Here is a 14,792-nt window from a genome sequence, read left to right on the forward strand (position 1 = left end):
GGCCTGTTTTACAATCAGATACATTTAAATTTAGAAAAATGCAAATTTTTGCAATTTTTCGCACAATTTTGGTGTTTTTCACAATTAAATGCTGAGTGTATGGAGACAATTTTGCCAGTAACATAAAGTCCAATGTGTCACAAGAAAACAGTCTCAGAATGGCTTGGATAGGTAAAAGAATTCCGAAGTTATTACCACATAAAATGAAACATGTCAGATTTGAAAAATGAGTCTCTGTCAGGAAGGCCAAAATGGCCAAAGCGGGAAGGGGTTAAACTCCCTCTAGTGCTGATTGTAGATATGAACCATGTTATCTTTTAATTAAATATACTGTATGTGTAAAGTATGCAGGTGTTTTGGAGCTCTGTATTAGAAATGGCACCATTCTATTGTTTTTTATAGATGCTTGAAGGTTAAAAATGTTAAAGATTTGGCCCATCAATTTTTATTTACATTTTATATGATCATGGAAAATAAACTATTTTACCATGTGTCTCAGATTTCACAGTTGTTCAGATAATTTTTACCCAAACTAACTTTAAGTAGCAAAACACATTCTTGTCATATATCTTTATAACAGTGTGTTAAAACTAGCTCCATATATTATTTTCTAGGAAAATTAACAGTACACGATAACTTAGTTTAGTCTCCACAACCCATAAAAACCTCTCCGAAAACAAAGAGAAAAACAAAAATAGACCTAAATTGGCATATGGGTGTGACGTGCAAAAAAGACGCTTTCAAAATCTTTAAGTAGCCGGGAGTATGAATAAGCACGTATCCATCAAAGACAATCCTTTTAGTGAGGAAAAAATGTATATATTTCCTTTAAATATTCAAAGTGATATACAAAAATACGCACTATAGCGATAGTGTGTAGTAAAGGTAAAAGTCACCCAATATGGTTGAGGCCTGTTACATGAGATCCTCCGGTAGATGTTGCCTTTTTCCGGAAGGATCTGTGAGAGGAGCCCTGCAGAGATTCACGTTAGGAGACAGAAAATGCGTCTGACTGTGCAAGTGTTGGTGCTTCGTTTCGGGTCCGCCCCCTTTTTTCAAGCATGTAGCGTTACATCCGGTGCCAGTTTATGTAGAAGACGTGCAGCTTGTGATTAAGGCATGTAAAGTGAGTATACAAAATACTGTGATATATCAGTGTTAAAAAAGTATTTAAAAACAGGCTTGATAATAACTAGATATATATGTGTTTGATATTTAGTATCAATAAATAGATTCAATTATTATCTTTAGTACAAAAATTCTTTATATTGTAAATAATTCATAGATATTAAAAATGATGGTGTAACGTGTATCACGATATTCTATTATATTATTTTCATATATATTTTATTTAATCAAATATTTTATCTAATCAAATATTCATAGTTAACTTCAATAAAAATAAATTCTATCATGTAATAGAGGAATGGATAACTTATAATATATAAATTATTTTTATGATTTTTATCTTCTAATCCCATATGGTTTATATATATTTCACATGAAAGTATTTATAGTAGAGAAATGGACTACATTTAAATTCTCATTGTTTTTATAAGAACATCCCAAAGTTACAGGTTTTGTTAAGACCTATTGGGCTGAGGCTAGTAAGAGTATGGATCCAATATACCTCACTCTGAAGCAGTTTAATTTTGGTTTGCTCGCTATCGATCCCTTCGATCTCTTCTAATATACACCATTTTAGATCGTAAACCTTATGTTTAATTTCGGCAAAATGCTTTGCCACCAAGGTTTCTCCATGTTTTCTTTTAATCAAAGTAGTAGACGTGATTTTGTCTTTAGTTTAAGTTCGCACCTATGTTCATTAGTTCATTAATGCAAGTTTTAATTAACCGCATAGTCTGACCGACATATACTTTGCCACATGGACATTTTAGTAAATACACTACATTTTTACAATTACAATTGTAGTATCCTTTGAAATAAATCCTATGTCCTTTTGTTGGGTGATTGAAAAAGTCACCTTTTATGATGGAGCTACAATTGGGACAGGATAGACATGAAAAAGTTAAAATTTTTGGGTGTATTTAAAAAAACCTGTTTTGGAATAGATTTTTTTTCTTGATGTCTGCTCTAATCAATTGACTGGATATAGATCTACCTTTTCGATAGACAAATCTAGGTTTATCTTTAAACAAGCTGATCATGTTTCATCATGTCCCAGTATTTAAAGAGGCTCTGTCGCCACATTATAAGTGGCTTATATTGTACATGATGTGATCGGTGCTGTAATGCAGATTACAGCAGTGTTTTTTATTTCGAAAAACTATCATTTTTGATGAAGTTATGACCTATATTAACTTTATGCTAATGAGTTTCTCAATGGACAACTGGGCGTGTTTTACTATATTGCCAAGTGGGCATTGTGGAGAGAAGTGTATGACGTTGACCAATCAGCGTCATACACTTCTCTCCATTCATTTATACAGCACATAGCGATATAGTCTCTGTGATTCATGTTAGTGTGTGTGTATGTATGTGGCTGCACATAGTGATATAGCTATATGCTGTATAAATGAATGGGGAGAAGTGTATGACACTGATTGGTCATGGATTGGTCAGCATCATACACTTCTCTCCACAACGCCCACTTGGTCATATAGTAAAACACGCCCAGTTGTCCATTGAGAAACTCATTAGCATAAAACTAATATAGGTCATAACTCGGTCAAAAATTATCGTTTTTCTAAATAAAAACCACTGCTGTAATCTACATTACAGTGCCGATCAAATTATGTACAATATAGGGCATTTATAATGTGGTGACAGAGCCTCTTTAATGATAGTTGTTTTAATAAGATTAGACTGTTTAAGTTGAGATGAACATTGGTGGCTGTTCACATTTAGCTTTTTCATTACGTTTTCGTAACTCGTCTTTATTATAAGACAACATTTCACTACCAATTTTCATCATTTCTCTCTTTTGGTATCCTGTCAGTAAATTTGTCAATAATTTTGTTTTTTTGTTTGAGATATTCAGTGTCGGTACTGCAGATTCGGCGGGCATGTATGAATTGTCCCTTAGGAATACCTTTAAAGGTCTGAGGGGCATGAGCACTGTCCCTTCTTAATAAATTATTTTTATCTGTCTCCTAACGTGAATCTCTGCAGGACTCCTCTCCTCTCTCGACGCTTTGGTGCCGTATTTTCGGACGTAATTCGAGGTTAAAACGCCCGAATTACGTCCGTAAATAGTGTGTGTGAAACCCAGCCTAAGAACGACAAGTGCACAATGAAGTCATGCAGAGTTGTGCTACTCCTTAGCGGATATTGGTATAATGTACTGTATATAACCATACAGTTAATGTCCAGCAAAAGCTGAAATTTGTAGTATGCCGCCACTATGTGTTTTAAGCAAAAAATACAAAAAAGAAGATGCTAAATCTACACGATCTAGCAGCAATGTGTATTCATTAAAACCCTATAGAGAGTATCTGTCCAGAAGATTACAGGAAGACTTCCTGAGATGTGGTACTGGAAGTCTTACATAACACTGCACACGGGCATGAAAGCAGAGGTTTTTCCTCTAATAAACTGGCTTGCTATTTCAGATATAAGAAACAAAGCAGAATGTAAGAAGGACTTGGCATTGCAGGAGCTTTCTGGAAATGTTCCAGTGACAAGTGAATTTTATTCTCCTGAGATTATCACTGCAGGTACAAGACTTCTCCTTTATTATCCTCTATCCATACCTTCCTCCTTAGGAAGTATTAAAGATTCTGCAAGCATAATGCTAACAATTGTAGGACCATTTCTCTCCTTTTGAGTCAGCACTAGGGACTTACTCTCAGCACTTCAAGGCTTCCTGCCACAGCACAGATTGACTTTGACTTGGTTACAGCGAAGCAAAAACTTGCTTATTGTCCTTCTTGTGCTTAATTAACTTGAAGAAAGAAAGTTTTCTGTAAGCAGTTTCGTCTCTGCATTGATGATACCTTAGAGGGGAAGAAGGGAACAGTCAAGGAGCATCTGGGTGAATCACAAATGAGGAGGCACAAATCTCAGTGTTTTTTTTATAGGATGAACAGCTTATCCTCCTGATCCCGCTAGAACGAGGATGGAGAATCAGAAAGAGAAACGAACCACAAATAAATAGAGCAGTAATAAGGGCAAGACACTGACAGCAGTTGGTGGAAGCTGCATGAGCCAGGTGCTAATGTATAGCTTTATGCTTGCTATTTACCTCCTAGCAAGAATCACGCTGGCATTGATAAAGAGGGCCCTGACATGTTGGTTTTTGATTTATCCGAAATTCTTTCATCCTAAGAGCCGCTTACGTCTCAAAACACAAACATGAACTGTGATGACAGCCTTAGGTTTTATACGCACTAACAATTCTGTATGTGAATTAACAGGGGAGAAAACAACCTGATTACACTAATGTCAGTATCAAACAAAAAGTAGCACGGGGAACACAAAGGCTTAAATACATCTAAAACTATTCAGTCTAGAATATTACCATATCATAATGAAAAAATATACATTTCTATTACATGACTTTTAGACAGTAATTAATGGTAGAACAATGGTCGAATATTAATCTATAATATCACACATTATGATATTACACCAAAACAAATCCAGCCTCGCCCCTCTATCATGCCAAGCCTAACAGGCACTGCCCTAAGTGATTCATTTTCTCCTTAGATAGAGATATCAAATGGCACAGATGAAGTTTATCACAACTCATTTAGTAAACTGCATGACTTGATTATTCATGGGTGCTCGCTCTTCTCCAAGCATTATACCATGTCATTTCCTACAGCCACTCTAGTAATCCATATTGATGTAGGGTGCACAGGAGAACGAGTCATATGAAACAGAGGTAGCCATGAACGTAGTCAAGCAGGATCTTACAGTCACATGAACAAACCAACTGGTGAAAAAAGGTACATAAGTAAATTAAAACATAACTTTTACTATGTCAAATAGATTAATTCAGGAGAAAGTGTTAACAAGGACAAGGCAGCTGATATCACACTGTCATGCTGATTGAATTATAAGAGCAGACTCGTTGCTTTAAAAGGGGGATTGCGCTTGAAGTAATTGTCGTCTTCTTCTGTTAACCATGGTTACCTCCAAGGAAATATGTGCAGTCATCATTACTTTGCATCAAAAGGTCTTTACAGGCAAGGACATTGAAGCTTGTAAGATTGTCCCTAAAATCAACCATTTATTGGATCATCAAGAAGTTCAAGGAGATAGGTCCAATTGCTGGGAAGAATTTTTCAGTGCGCCCAAGAAAGTTCAAGTGCCAGGACGTCTCGTAAGGAGGATTCAGCTACTGGATCGGTTCACTACCAGTGCAGAGCTTGCTCAGGAATGGCAGCAGGCAGGTGTCAGTGCATCTGCACACACAGTGAGGTAAAAGCTTTTAGCAGTTGGTCTGGTGTCAAGAAGGGCAGCAAAGAAGCCACTTCTCTCCAAGAAAAACATCAAGGACAGACTGACATTCTGTAGGAAGTACAGGGATTGGACAGCAGAGGACTGGGATACAGTTATTTTCTCTGAGGAAACCCCCTTCAGACTGTTTGGGACGTCTGAAAAAATGATTGTACGGAGAAGAAAAGGTGAGCGCTACCATGAGTCCTGTGTCATGCCAACAGACCATTCATGTGTGGGTTTGCTTTTCATCCAAGGGAGTGGGCTCACTCACAATTTTGCCTAAGAACACTTCCCTCAATAAAAGAATGATATCTAAACCTCCAAGAGCAACTTCTCCCAACGATCCAGGAGCAATTTGGGGATGAATAATTATTTTTCCGCATGATGGAGCACAATGTCGCAAGGCAAAAGTGATAACTAAGTGGTTCAGTGAAAACAAAACATTGAAATTTTGGGACCATGGCCAGGAAACACCCCAGATCTTAATTCCATTGAGAACCTGTGGTCAATCCTCAAAAAGCGGGTGAACAAACAAAAACACAGAAATTGTGGTAAACTCTAAGCTCTGATTAGGCAAGAATGGGTTGCCATCAGTCTGGATTTGGCCCAGAAGCTGATATCCAGCATGCCAGGGCGAATTGCAGAAGTCTTGAAAAAGAAGGGTCAACACTGTAAATATTGAGTCTTTGCATAAACTTGTGATATTTGTCAATAAAAGTATAAAAACTTATAAAATGCTTATAATTGTACTTCAGCATAGCATAGAATCATCTGACTAAAAGATCTAAAAACACTGAAGCAGCAAACTTTGTGAACACCAAAATTTGTTTGTCTCAAAATATTTGGGCCAGGACTGCACATCATCGTGATATACCTATTCACAAGTATAAACGGTACCTTCTACATCATCTGATTAACGCTGCCCGATCCTGTATCCACTTGCTGTGAAGGAACCTCCCTCTTTATGCCTTTGGTTTTGCATGGACAAAAAAAATCATGCGTATGGAAGATTTGATCACCTCATCTAAAGGTATAGCTTCCGATTTTTCTAAGGCCCCATGCACACGACCGTGATTACGGGCACGGACAGCCGCGGATAGCCGTCCACATTTGCGGGCCATGCTCCCATTAAAAAGTATGGGAGCATGGTCCATATAATGATAAAATATGACATGTCCCATATTTTACGTAAGATTTCTATGGCACAGACATCTTCCCGTAAATATACCAAGAAAAAAATATATATTCCTACTACTGTACAAACTACAGTGAATTTGATGACACTAAAACAATTGAACAGAACAACTGCAGATCAATTTATAAAATAAAATCAATAAACTGTCATGACAGACTATACAGTATATTTCCAGGAAGCAACTTTTGTGATGCCTCCTACTTCGGAGAGAAATAAATAGGAGAGCATAGTATCTAACTGTAAAATGAGATTCCTAATATGTCAATAGTATTGGAACTTTAATGGCCGGTAAACAGCCGATACACCTTCCTGTAAGACAGATATGTATGTTTTTTATGTTCTTATACTGAATAACGTCGTATAATGTATAGATCTTTAGCAGCAAAGTGAAATAATAATAAAATATATCTGTAGCAGCTTCTCTAATTGCTTGATCGTTCTCATTTATAGCCAATTACCACAATTATTTTTTCATGGATGCAAAATCCTTTTAATAATCTCTCAAACGACTATAAAAAGCAATTAACAGCTCTCCAAGTATTTAACCAATACAGCCCCCGATCATAATGAGAATCCCATTTTAACAGATAATCCCTTCGTACACTGCATCAATATACATGTAAATATTGTCTCATTTCATACAGCAGGTAGTCATTTATTGAACTTAATATACAGTCCATCCACCCACCCAGGACACTGGTACATGCTATCGACCAGGCATGGTAAAGGGGTTATCCAGGATTTTAAAATTGATGGCCTATCCTTAGGGTAAGTCATGAATATTAGATTGGTTGGGGTCCGACTCTTGGCCCCCCCGCCGATCAGCAGTTTGAATGGGATAACGCTGCAATACCTTGTACAGACAGGTATATTTACAGGTTAAAAGTACTTGTAGTTCCTCAATAGCAAGGTGAAGCGGAGGGGAGCTTGCAGTCTAACAAGAAAAATCCATACCTACAAGGAGAATAGGGGATCTTCCATAACATCCTTAAAAAGGTATACATTTATTCGGCAGACATGATTAAAAATTTGGGACAGAGCACAGGTTAGGCATGTAGACACTTACGCCTTTCGAACAAAAGTGTTCTTACTCATGCTATGAGTAAGAACACTTTTGTTCGAAACACGTAAGCGTCTAGATGCCTAACCTGTGCTCTGTCCCAAATTTTTAATCATGTCTGCCGAATAAATGTATACCTTTTTAAGGATGTGCTGGAAGATGCCCTTTTTTTCTTGTATATATTTACAGGTTACAGATTTGTTGCATGGGACAGTCTCAGAAATTTCTGCAATAAATCTGCTTTGTGTGAATTTATCCTAATAGTTCCTCCCAGTTATCTTGTGCCAGTTATAATACTGATATACTTATTTGGGGGAGACGTCACTGGGCACAGATGGTACTGCAAATTCTGCACCCACTCATAGTTATGCCCCTGCTTGGAGTAGCATGACCACTACCACAATATTGAACAAAAAAACACTCAATGACTATGCACTCCAGCTGCAACAATGGTCTACTCTTAGCCTATAACTTAACAGCTTTATTTTCTTATTGGGTGCCCGAACATGCAGCATTAGTATGCCACATGGTCAAAAAAAAACTTGCTTCAACTGCACAAAATGTGTGGCCAATGTCCATGGCAATTCACAGCAAAACTGCAAAATTGTTGAGCACGTAGCACACTGCCACTACTTGTACAGGCACCCAAAAGGTACGGTATGTTAACACCTTGTGGTAATATGGTGATGTTTGCCGTGAATATCATCGATATAGCGACACCATATTGATACACCTAAATTTGAGCTGGAAAGGAGATTAGCTAACCAGTAAATTGTCTCCACACACAATATGTACCACTGAAAGATCGAGGTATGGGAATTGCTTGAACCACTTGACATTAGGTACTAACTAAAAATGCAAAAATGAATAAATAGGATGCAAAAACATCAATTACCATTGATGTCTATAGATTAATCCCTAACCGGACTCTTTATTATGCAATGGTAGCGAACCCTAGGGTACACTGACAAAACTCACTATACATAAACCACATCCACAAGCCAAACCAAACCATGGGTTACAGCTGACACAACATACCTTTACCAACTTCAACTTTTCTCTGTAATGCTCTACTTCAGAATACTGAAGAATTGTCAAAACTAGTCCAAGGAAAAAGTAGTAAGCAGTTGCTATCGTCAATTCACCCATAGCAACCAATTAGATTGCTTCTTTAAATTTTCAATGGGACATCGCTAAATAAGAGCTTGAGTCTCATTGGTTGCTACACTTTTCTTTTGCAACGGTTCTGATAGATCTCCCCTACTGCCTAAGAGAGAGATTTATTGCCAGGAATACCCAGACCAACAGCTACAGTCTTTCAGGTTCAGGCGTTCTCAGATTTTCCGCATGCCATTTACAATTATGTTCGTTGCTTCTCTTTGTTTCCATAGAAACTGCAAACTGACACTTTTTTAGGTAACATTGATCGTAGACAAAGTGACAGTTTATAGCCTGTCGCTAAAGAGCAAGTGAGAAGCAACTGTCAGAATTTTAAATGGAATGCGGCAAATATCAGCAAGACTAAACCTTCCCTTTTTTAATGCGGTGGTTAGGGAGCACATCCCTAGCAACCAGTCGTTCTCAAATTATTCAGATCTTTGGCTCTTCAAACACATTCTCTTATCAATTTAATTGTAGTGCCTCTTTACATGCAGAACACAGGAAACTTACGTTATAAGAGCACTTGATGCTATAAGTATACAGGATAATTTATCTAATTATATGCTGTCAGGAACACTGCAATCGTAAAGAAAAACTTCACCCAAAAATGTGATCAAAGGCATAGCCTTAAAGGGATTGTCCATTTTGGACAATCCTTTTTGCTAGAAGAATTCCCCCCACAATGAGCTGATCAAAGGGTGTCCCACTACTTTAACCCTCTAGCAATCAGCTCTAATCTTTGAGGTAACCCAGCAAAAATGTTTCATTCTGCTGCAGCGCCACCACTGGAGAAATTAATCATTACAAAGATCTAATTTAAATCAATGAGCTGGTAAATGTGTGATAGATCCTTTAGAGTTAAAGGTGCTCTTTATAGCTGCTCTCCGCACTGACTGGAAGATGGGGGTTCTGAACAGCTGACCCCCATATTAGTTCCGAATTCCCTAATAGGATGTTCAAAATCTAGTTTTTTTTGTTAATCTAGTTATTACAAAACATGCACAACTTTCAGATAATAGAACTTGCTCATCAGAGGCATAGAGTGTCATGAGATAGTGATGTAATGGTATTTTTCAGAATACATCTCCAATAGTTGTAAGGGAATCCAATTATCCTCAACCAACTTTATTAATTACAGGTCATAAATAAATAAATAAATAAACAAGTTAGTTTCTTGTTCACATGATTTATACAGTATATTGCCAAACGTATGTGGACATTGCTCCTCTTTATTGAATTCAGGTATTTCAGCCAGAGCCATGCAATCTCTATAGACAAACATTAGTAGTAGTATGGGTCGTACTGAAGAGATCAGTGAGTTTAAAGAGAACCTGTCTTTAACATTATGCTGCTCTCATTGATGGCAGCATAATGTAGGGACAGACACGCAGATTTCAGCGGTCTGTCACTCATTTGCTTAAGTAGAGACGTTTATGAGAACTTACCTCCAAAGCCCGGGCAGTGCCACCAGAGATGAGTCTGGCATATTCATCAGCTGCCGCTAGCTTTGCCAACTCTCCAGTAGATCTTCCCACTCGTTGCTGATTTACAGATGTCTTCCTATTACTGTGCATAGGGAGAAATCTGTCAATCAGTGGAAAGTGGGTGGAGATAGTGGATAGTAGATGGAGCTAGCAGCAGCTCACGAATACGCCGGACTCAGCTTTGGCAGGGCTGTTCAGAATCTGCAGGTAAGTTCTCAGAAATGGCTTGACCTAATCAAATGTGTGACAGAGGGCAGCATAATGTCAATGACAGGTTCTCTTTAAATGTGGCACTGACATAGGATGCCACCTTTGCCACTAGTCAGTTTGCCCAGTTTCCCTGCCCCCGTGAACTGTAAGTGCTATTATTGTAAAGTGGAAGCGTCTAGGAGCAATAACGGCTCAGTCAGGAAGCAGTAGACAACACAAAATCACAGTGCGGGGCTGTGGAGTTCTGAAGGGCATGGCACATGAAAATCACCTACCCTCTGTTACATCACGCACTGAAGAGTTCCAAACTGCCTCTATAAGTGACATCAGCACAAGAACTGCGCGTCACAACCTTCATGACATAAGTCTCCATGGTCAAGCAGCTGCACACAAGCCTAAGATCACCATGAGCAATGCCAAGCGTAGGCTGGAGTGGTGTAAAGGACACCACCACTGGACTCTGGAGAAGTGGAAAGGTGATCTCTGGAGTGATAAATTAAGTTTCATTATCTGGCAGTCTGATGGATGAATTTGGGTTTGGCCGATGCCAGGAGATTGTGGCCTACCAGAATACATTGTAGCTACTGCTAAATTTGGTGAAAGAGGGATAATGGTCTGGGACTGTTCTTCAGAGTTTGGGCAAGGTCCCTTATTTCCAGTGAAGGGTAATGTTAATGCTACAGCATATAAAGACATTTTAGACACTTGTATGCTTCCAACTTTGCGACAACAGTTTGGGGAATGCCTATTCCTGTTCTTGCACAAATTGAGGTCAATAAAAACATGGTCAAAGAGTGCTCTTTTGGCTGAATGGGAACAAATTCCCACAGACACTCCAAATTCCTTTGACAAGCCCAGAATAGTGTATATGTTTGTGTGTAAGCCTAGAACTATTATTAAAAAAAAAATGTAGTTCTGCAATTTGCAGGTATAAAATGGTTAAAGTACAACATTGTTGAATATTTTGGTGTGGTGATGTTCATTGTCTGAAGGGCAAATGCCACATTCCATTTCACAGGTTACCGCTGATTAACTGGCACAGAGTCTCTCAAGCCTTGGGCATCTTTACAAAATGAGTATCCAACAATTAACTCTTTCACCATGCAGCAAAGTGTAAAATCTCAGATATACTACTATTCCAGATGTTCTGTAGAATAAAATAAAATTGGAATTTGGAATTGCGGCTGGCACAATTATCTTTCACATGTAGAATTGTTAATTAAACACTTTAGTTGCTGAAATTTCCTCAAGCTTATGAAATATCATCTATAAGGAAAAATATTAGGCAGGACTCTAGGTGGTACCGTATGGCATACCTGTCATGCAAGAGGATGTTGACAAGATGTTTTCATGTTGATAGGGATCTAAAAACCCTGTAGAGATAAAAAAAAAAAACAATTGAAATAGTATTAGTATTTATGTTTTTGAATGTGTTCAAAAATACTTTTTACAGGTAAGAATTCAGTAACGCTAGCTCCCGGCCCTATGAAACTCTGTTCCTGATCTGGGCTTTGGGACACACGGTACCACTGGGAAGAGTTTTGTCGACTAAGTCAAGGTAGAGAAGCTTAATTGATTTCATGCATAGATGGCTGTACAGGCTAAAGGTTTGTTGCACATCCATTTAGTAAAAAAAGCAAGTCTTAAAACAACATTTTAAGGTCAGTAAACCTGAGTACTCTTTCATGGCGTTTTGCTTGATATTCCCCCAGCATTTCAGTTGTGTGAGCTATTTTTTCCAGCACTGCAAGCTCTTAAGGCACCCTAGAGATTTCAGTTTCTGTACACAACATACATAACAACTATCATGGAATGATACTACACAAAGTCCAGTAGTTCATTTACCAGTATAGATGACATTACACATTTATGTTTCCATATTCTAATAGAAATCATTAAAACAAGTACAGATAGGGACATGAAATGAAGATATTATTTCAACAAAATACGATTAACATACTTCAATCAGTAAATCGAGGTATCTTAGAAGTGTTATCCTTAGATTTACAGAAAATGTATATGTATATAAGCTATAGAACATATTATGGAGCATTCTTCAATTGTCATCATAATCTACAATTTCTAATTAATTTCACAATAAAGCCATGAAAACCCTAGAATGTCCTATAGCCAGGATGATGATATAGAGCTACGATAATCATTTTACTTGGATTAGCACATTCAATTTCTAGAAGTCTTCCAAGGGCAATGGAGAGCCATAGAGTGTAGAAAAGATTTGATTTGGTCATCTACTAGCCAACACCGAGATCTCAGGCTTCTGTTCATGTACCACCATCAGTGATATCGTGTTATTACCTTTAAGACTTTAATCATGCAGAGTCTCTCAGTGACGGGACTGGCCGAGATGCCGAGTGAGAAAAATGGGTGCTATAGGTAAAACATGCGGTCTAGTGAAGTTCTTGCTCTGGGTAACTCAGAATCAGGTCCCTAACACTCCTGCTAACTTAACCTGCATCCTGATGACATATTACTGGCATTACTGTGCCAGGAAACATTGGGGCAGATGACTTATTACTGTCTCAAACTTACACGGCTTAAATCTAGACCAAGCAGGCAGAAATGACACCAAATTTATCACTGTGGTGCATGCTGAATGATACATTTAGAGGTTTGTACCATTTAATAAATCTGTTGCAAATCACGCAAACTATCTCCTTTACTCAGGCTTAGTAAATGTGGGCCAGAGTGATCATTGCTACAATCCAAACAATGTTGGGTCCACTCACCTGACATAAATACTGTATACTGCTATATGGGCAATAGTGGAGATTTATTTTGCTCAGAATGGAAATTATTTTGCCTGTTCATATCCTAGCAAAACTGCGGAACTCAGACTAATTTCCAGATAAATTTCCAGTATTTCCATTTCAGCTAATAAGACGTATTTATCTAAGGTAGGAAAACGTTAAATTGTTCTCATCATTGCTAAATCAATAGCCATTATTCTTTATAATTGGGAGCCTCCTTTGTTCACAATTTATATATACTTCCATTGTAGTGATAATGGTGACTAAATCAAGTTATTATATATATGTCGCAATGATTGGATCTGATGGAATACATCATTATAACCATTTAGAATAGTGTTTTTCTTTTAATATGATGTGACATTCTTGCTCAGATCATAGCAATAATTACCTTGTCTAACCCAAACTTAAAATATAAGTGGTTCCAAAAACGTATTTACTAGTTTTTGCTGTTTGATACTGGATCCAAGGAATACCAAGGTGTAAAAGCCAGTCTTATAATACAAGCAATATGGAAGGCTTGACTGGAAGACTGAAAAAAGAAAACTAGGAAATTAAATGGTGTCACGTACTATGTAAAAATATGTCCCATGTTAAGTAAACAAGCCTGACCTACTGGGGTATATTTGCACAATGTAGCACGACGTATATAATTATTGTTTGTCTTTTTCTTTTTGACAGCTGAATTATCATTTACTTGACAATACACAGAGCTCCTTGACTAACCCCTAGCTGTAAAACAGTAGGCTGAAAACGAGAGCGATCACAAATATGTAGATCAGAAAAGAAAACACATACATCAGTCCACGATGACAACTCCAGGATCAAGCAACATTTCTTTTCCAAATGTCACATGTAAAAATTGCCATTCTTAAATGCCACCAGTCGTTATAAAATGACATGAGACAAGCGCAAGATGTTATTAAATGAATCCCAGTAGGACCTGGGTCAAGTTTGCCAAGCAAGTGTGCAGATTCCACAGGGGGCATCTAGTCGGAATAATTTTTAATGACAGTAGGCTTGATAACTCAGAAAGTGAAAAAATATGATGCTGCTGTCCAACTGAAGTAGTGAGAGAGAATAGCAGAGTGATAGTTCTCATTTTACTCAACATGACAAGACAGAGCACATTAAAAATTAATACCCACCATCTGGACGCTTGCCACAATAGTATGGTTTGCAACTTTATGCAATGATTTACATGGTAGAATGCAACAATCTATGTCACACTATTGGAACCAGCAAGAGGTGATAGTGGGCCATCCGGCTACTCTACAGCAGTAGTCTCCAACCTGTGGCCCTCCAGCTATTGCAAAGCTAGAACTCCCAGCATGCCCCGACAGACATATTTTTCCGGAAAAAAAAAACAAAAAATCACCTATAATTGTAAGTCATTAAGTTCTGTGAACATGTAAATGTTCAATTAATCTGTTTTTTAGTTATATCCGTTTCTGGAAAAGTTTAGCCACTACCAGTATGGCAAGCATTTGAGCTCCCAAAGGAGTTGT

The 14,792-nt window shown here is 37.8% G+C and overlaps 1 protein-coding gene across 11 annotated transcripts in view; it reads right to left on the reverse strand.

Annotated features, from left to right (window-relative positions):
• Positions 1 to 14,792, reverse strand: part of ARVCF (ARVCF delta catenin family member) — a 738,556-nt gene that overhangs the window by 369,883 nt on the left and 353,881 nt on the right. For all 11 annotated transcript variants that reach the window (XM_075832471.1, XM_075832494.1, XM_075832495.1 and 8 more), the window contains one exon: positions 11,833 to 11,889. The gene's annotated coding sequence lies outside the window, so the exon portion shown is untranslated. The remainder of the gene's footprint in view (positions 1 to 11,832; positions 11,890 to 14,792) is intronic.

Source organism: Rhinoderma darwinii, chromosome 1 (assembly GCF_050947455.1).
Source record: "Rhinoderma darwinii isolate aRhiDar2 chromosome 1, aRhiDar2.hap1, whole genome shotgun sequence".
Lineage (NCBI taxonomy): Eukaryota > Metazoa > Chordata > Amphibia > Anura > Rhinodermatidae > Rhinoderma > Rhinoderma darwinii.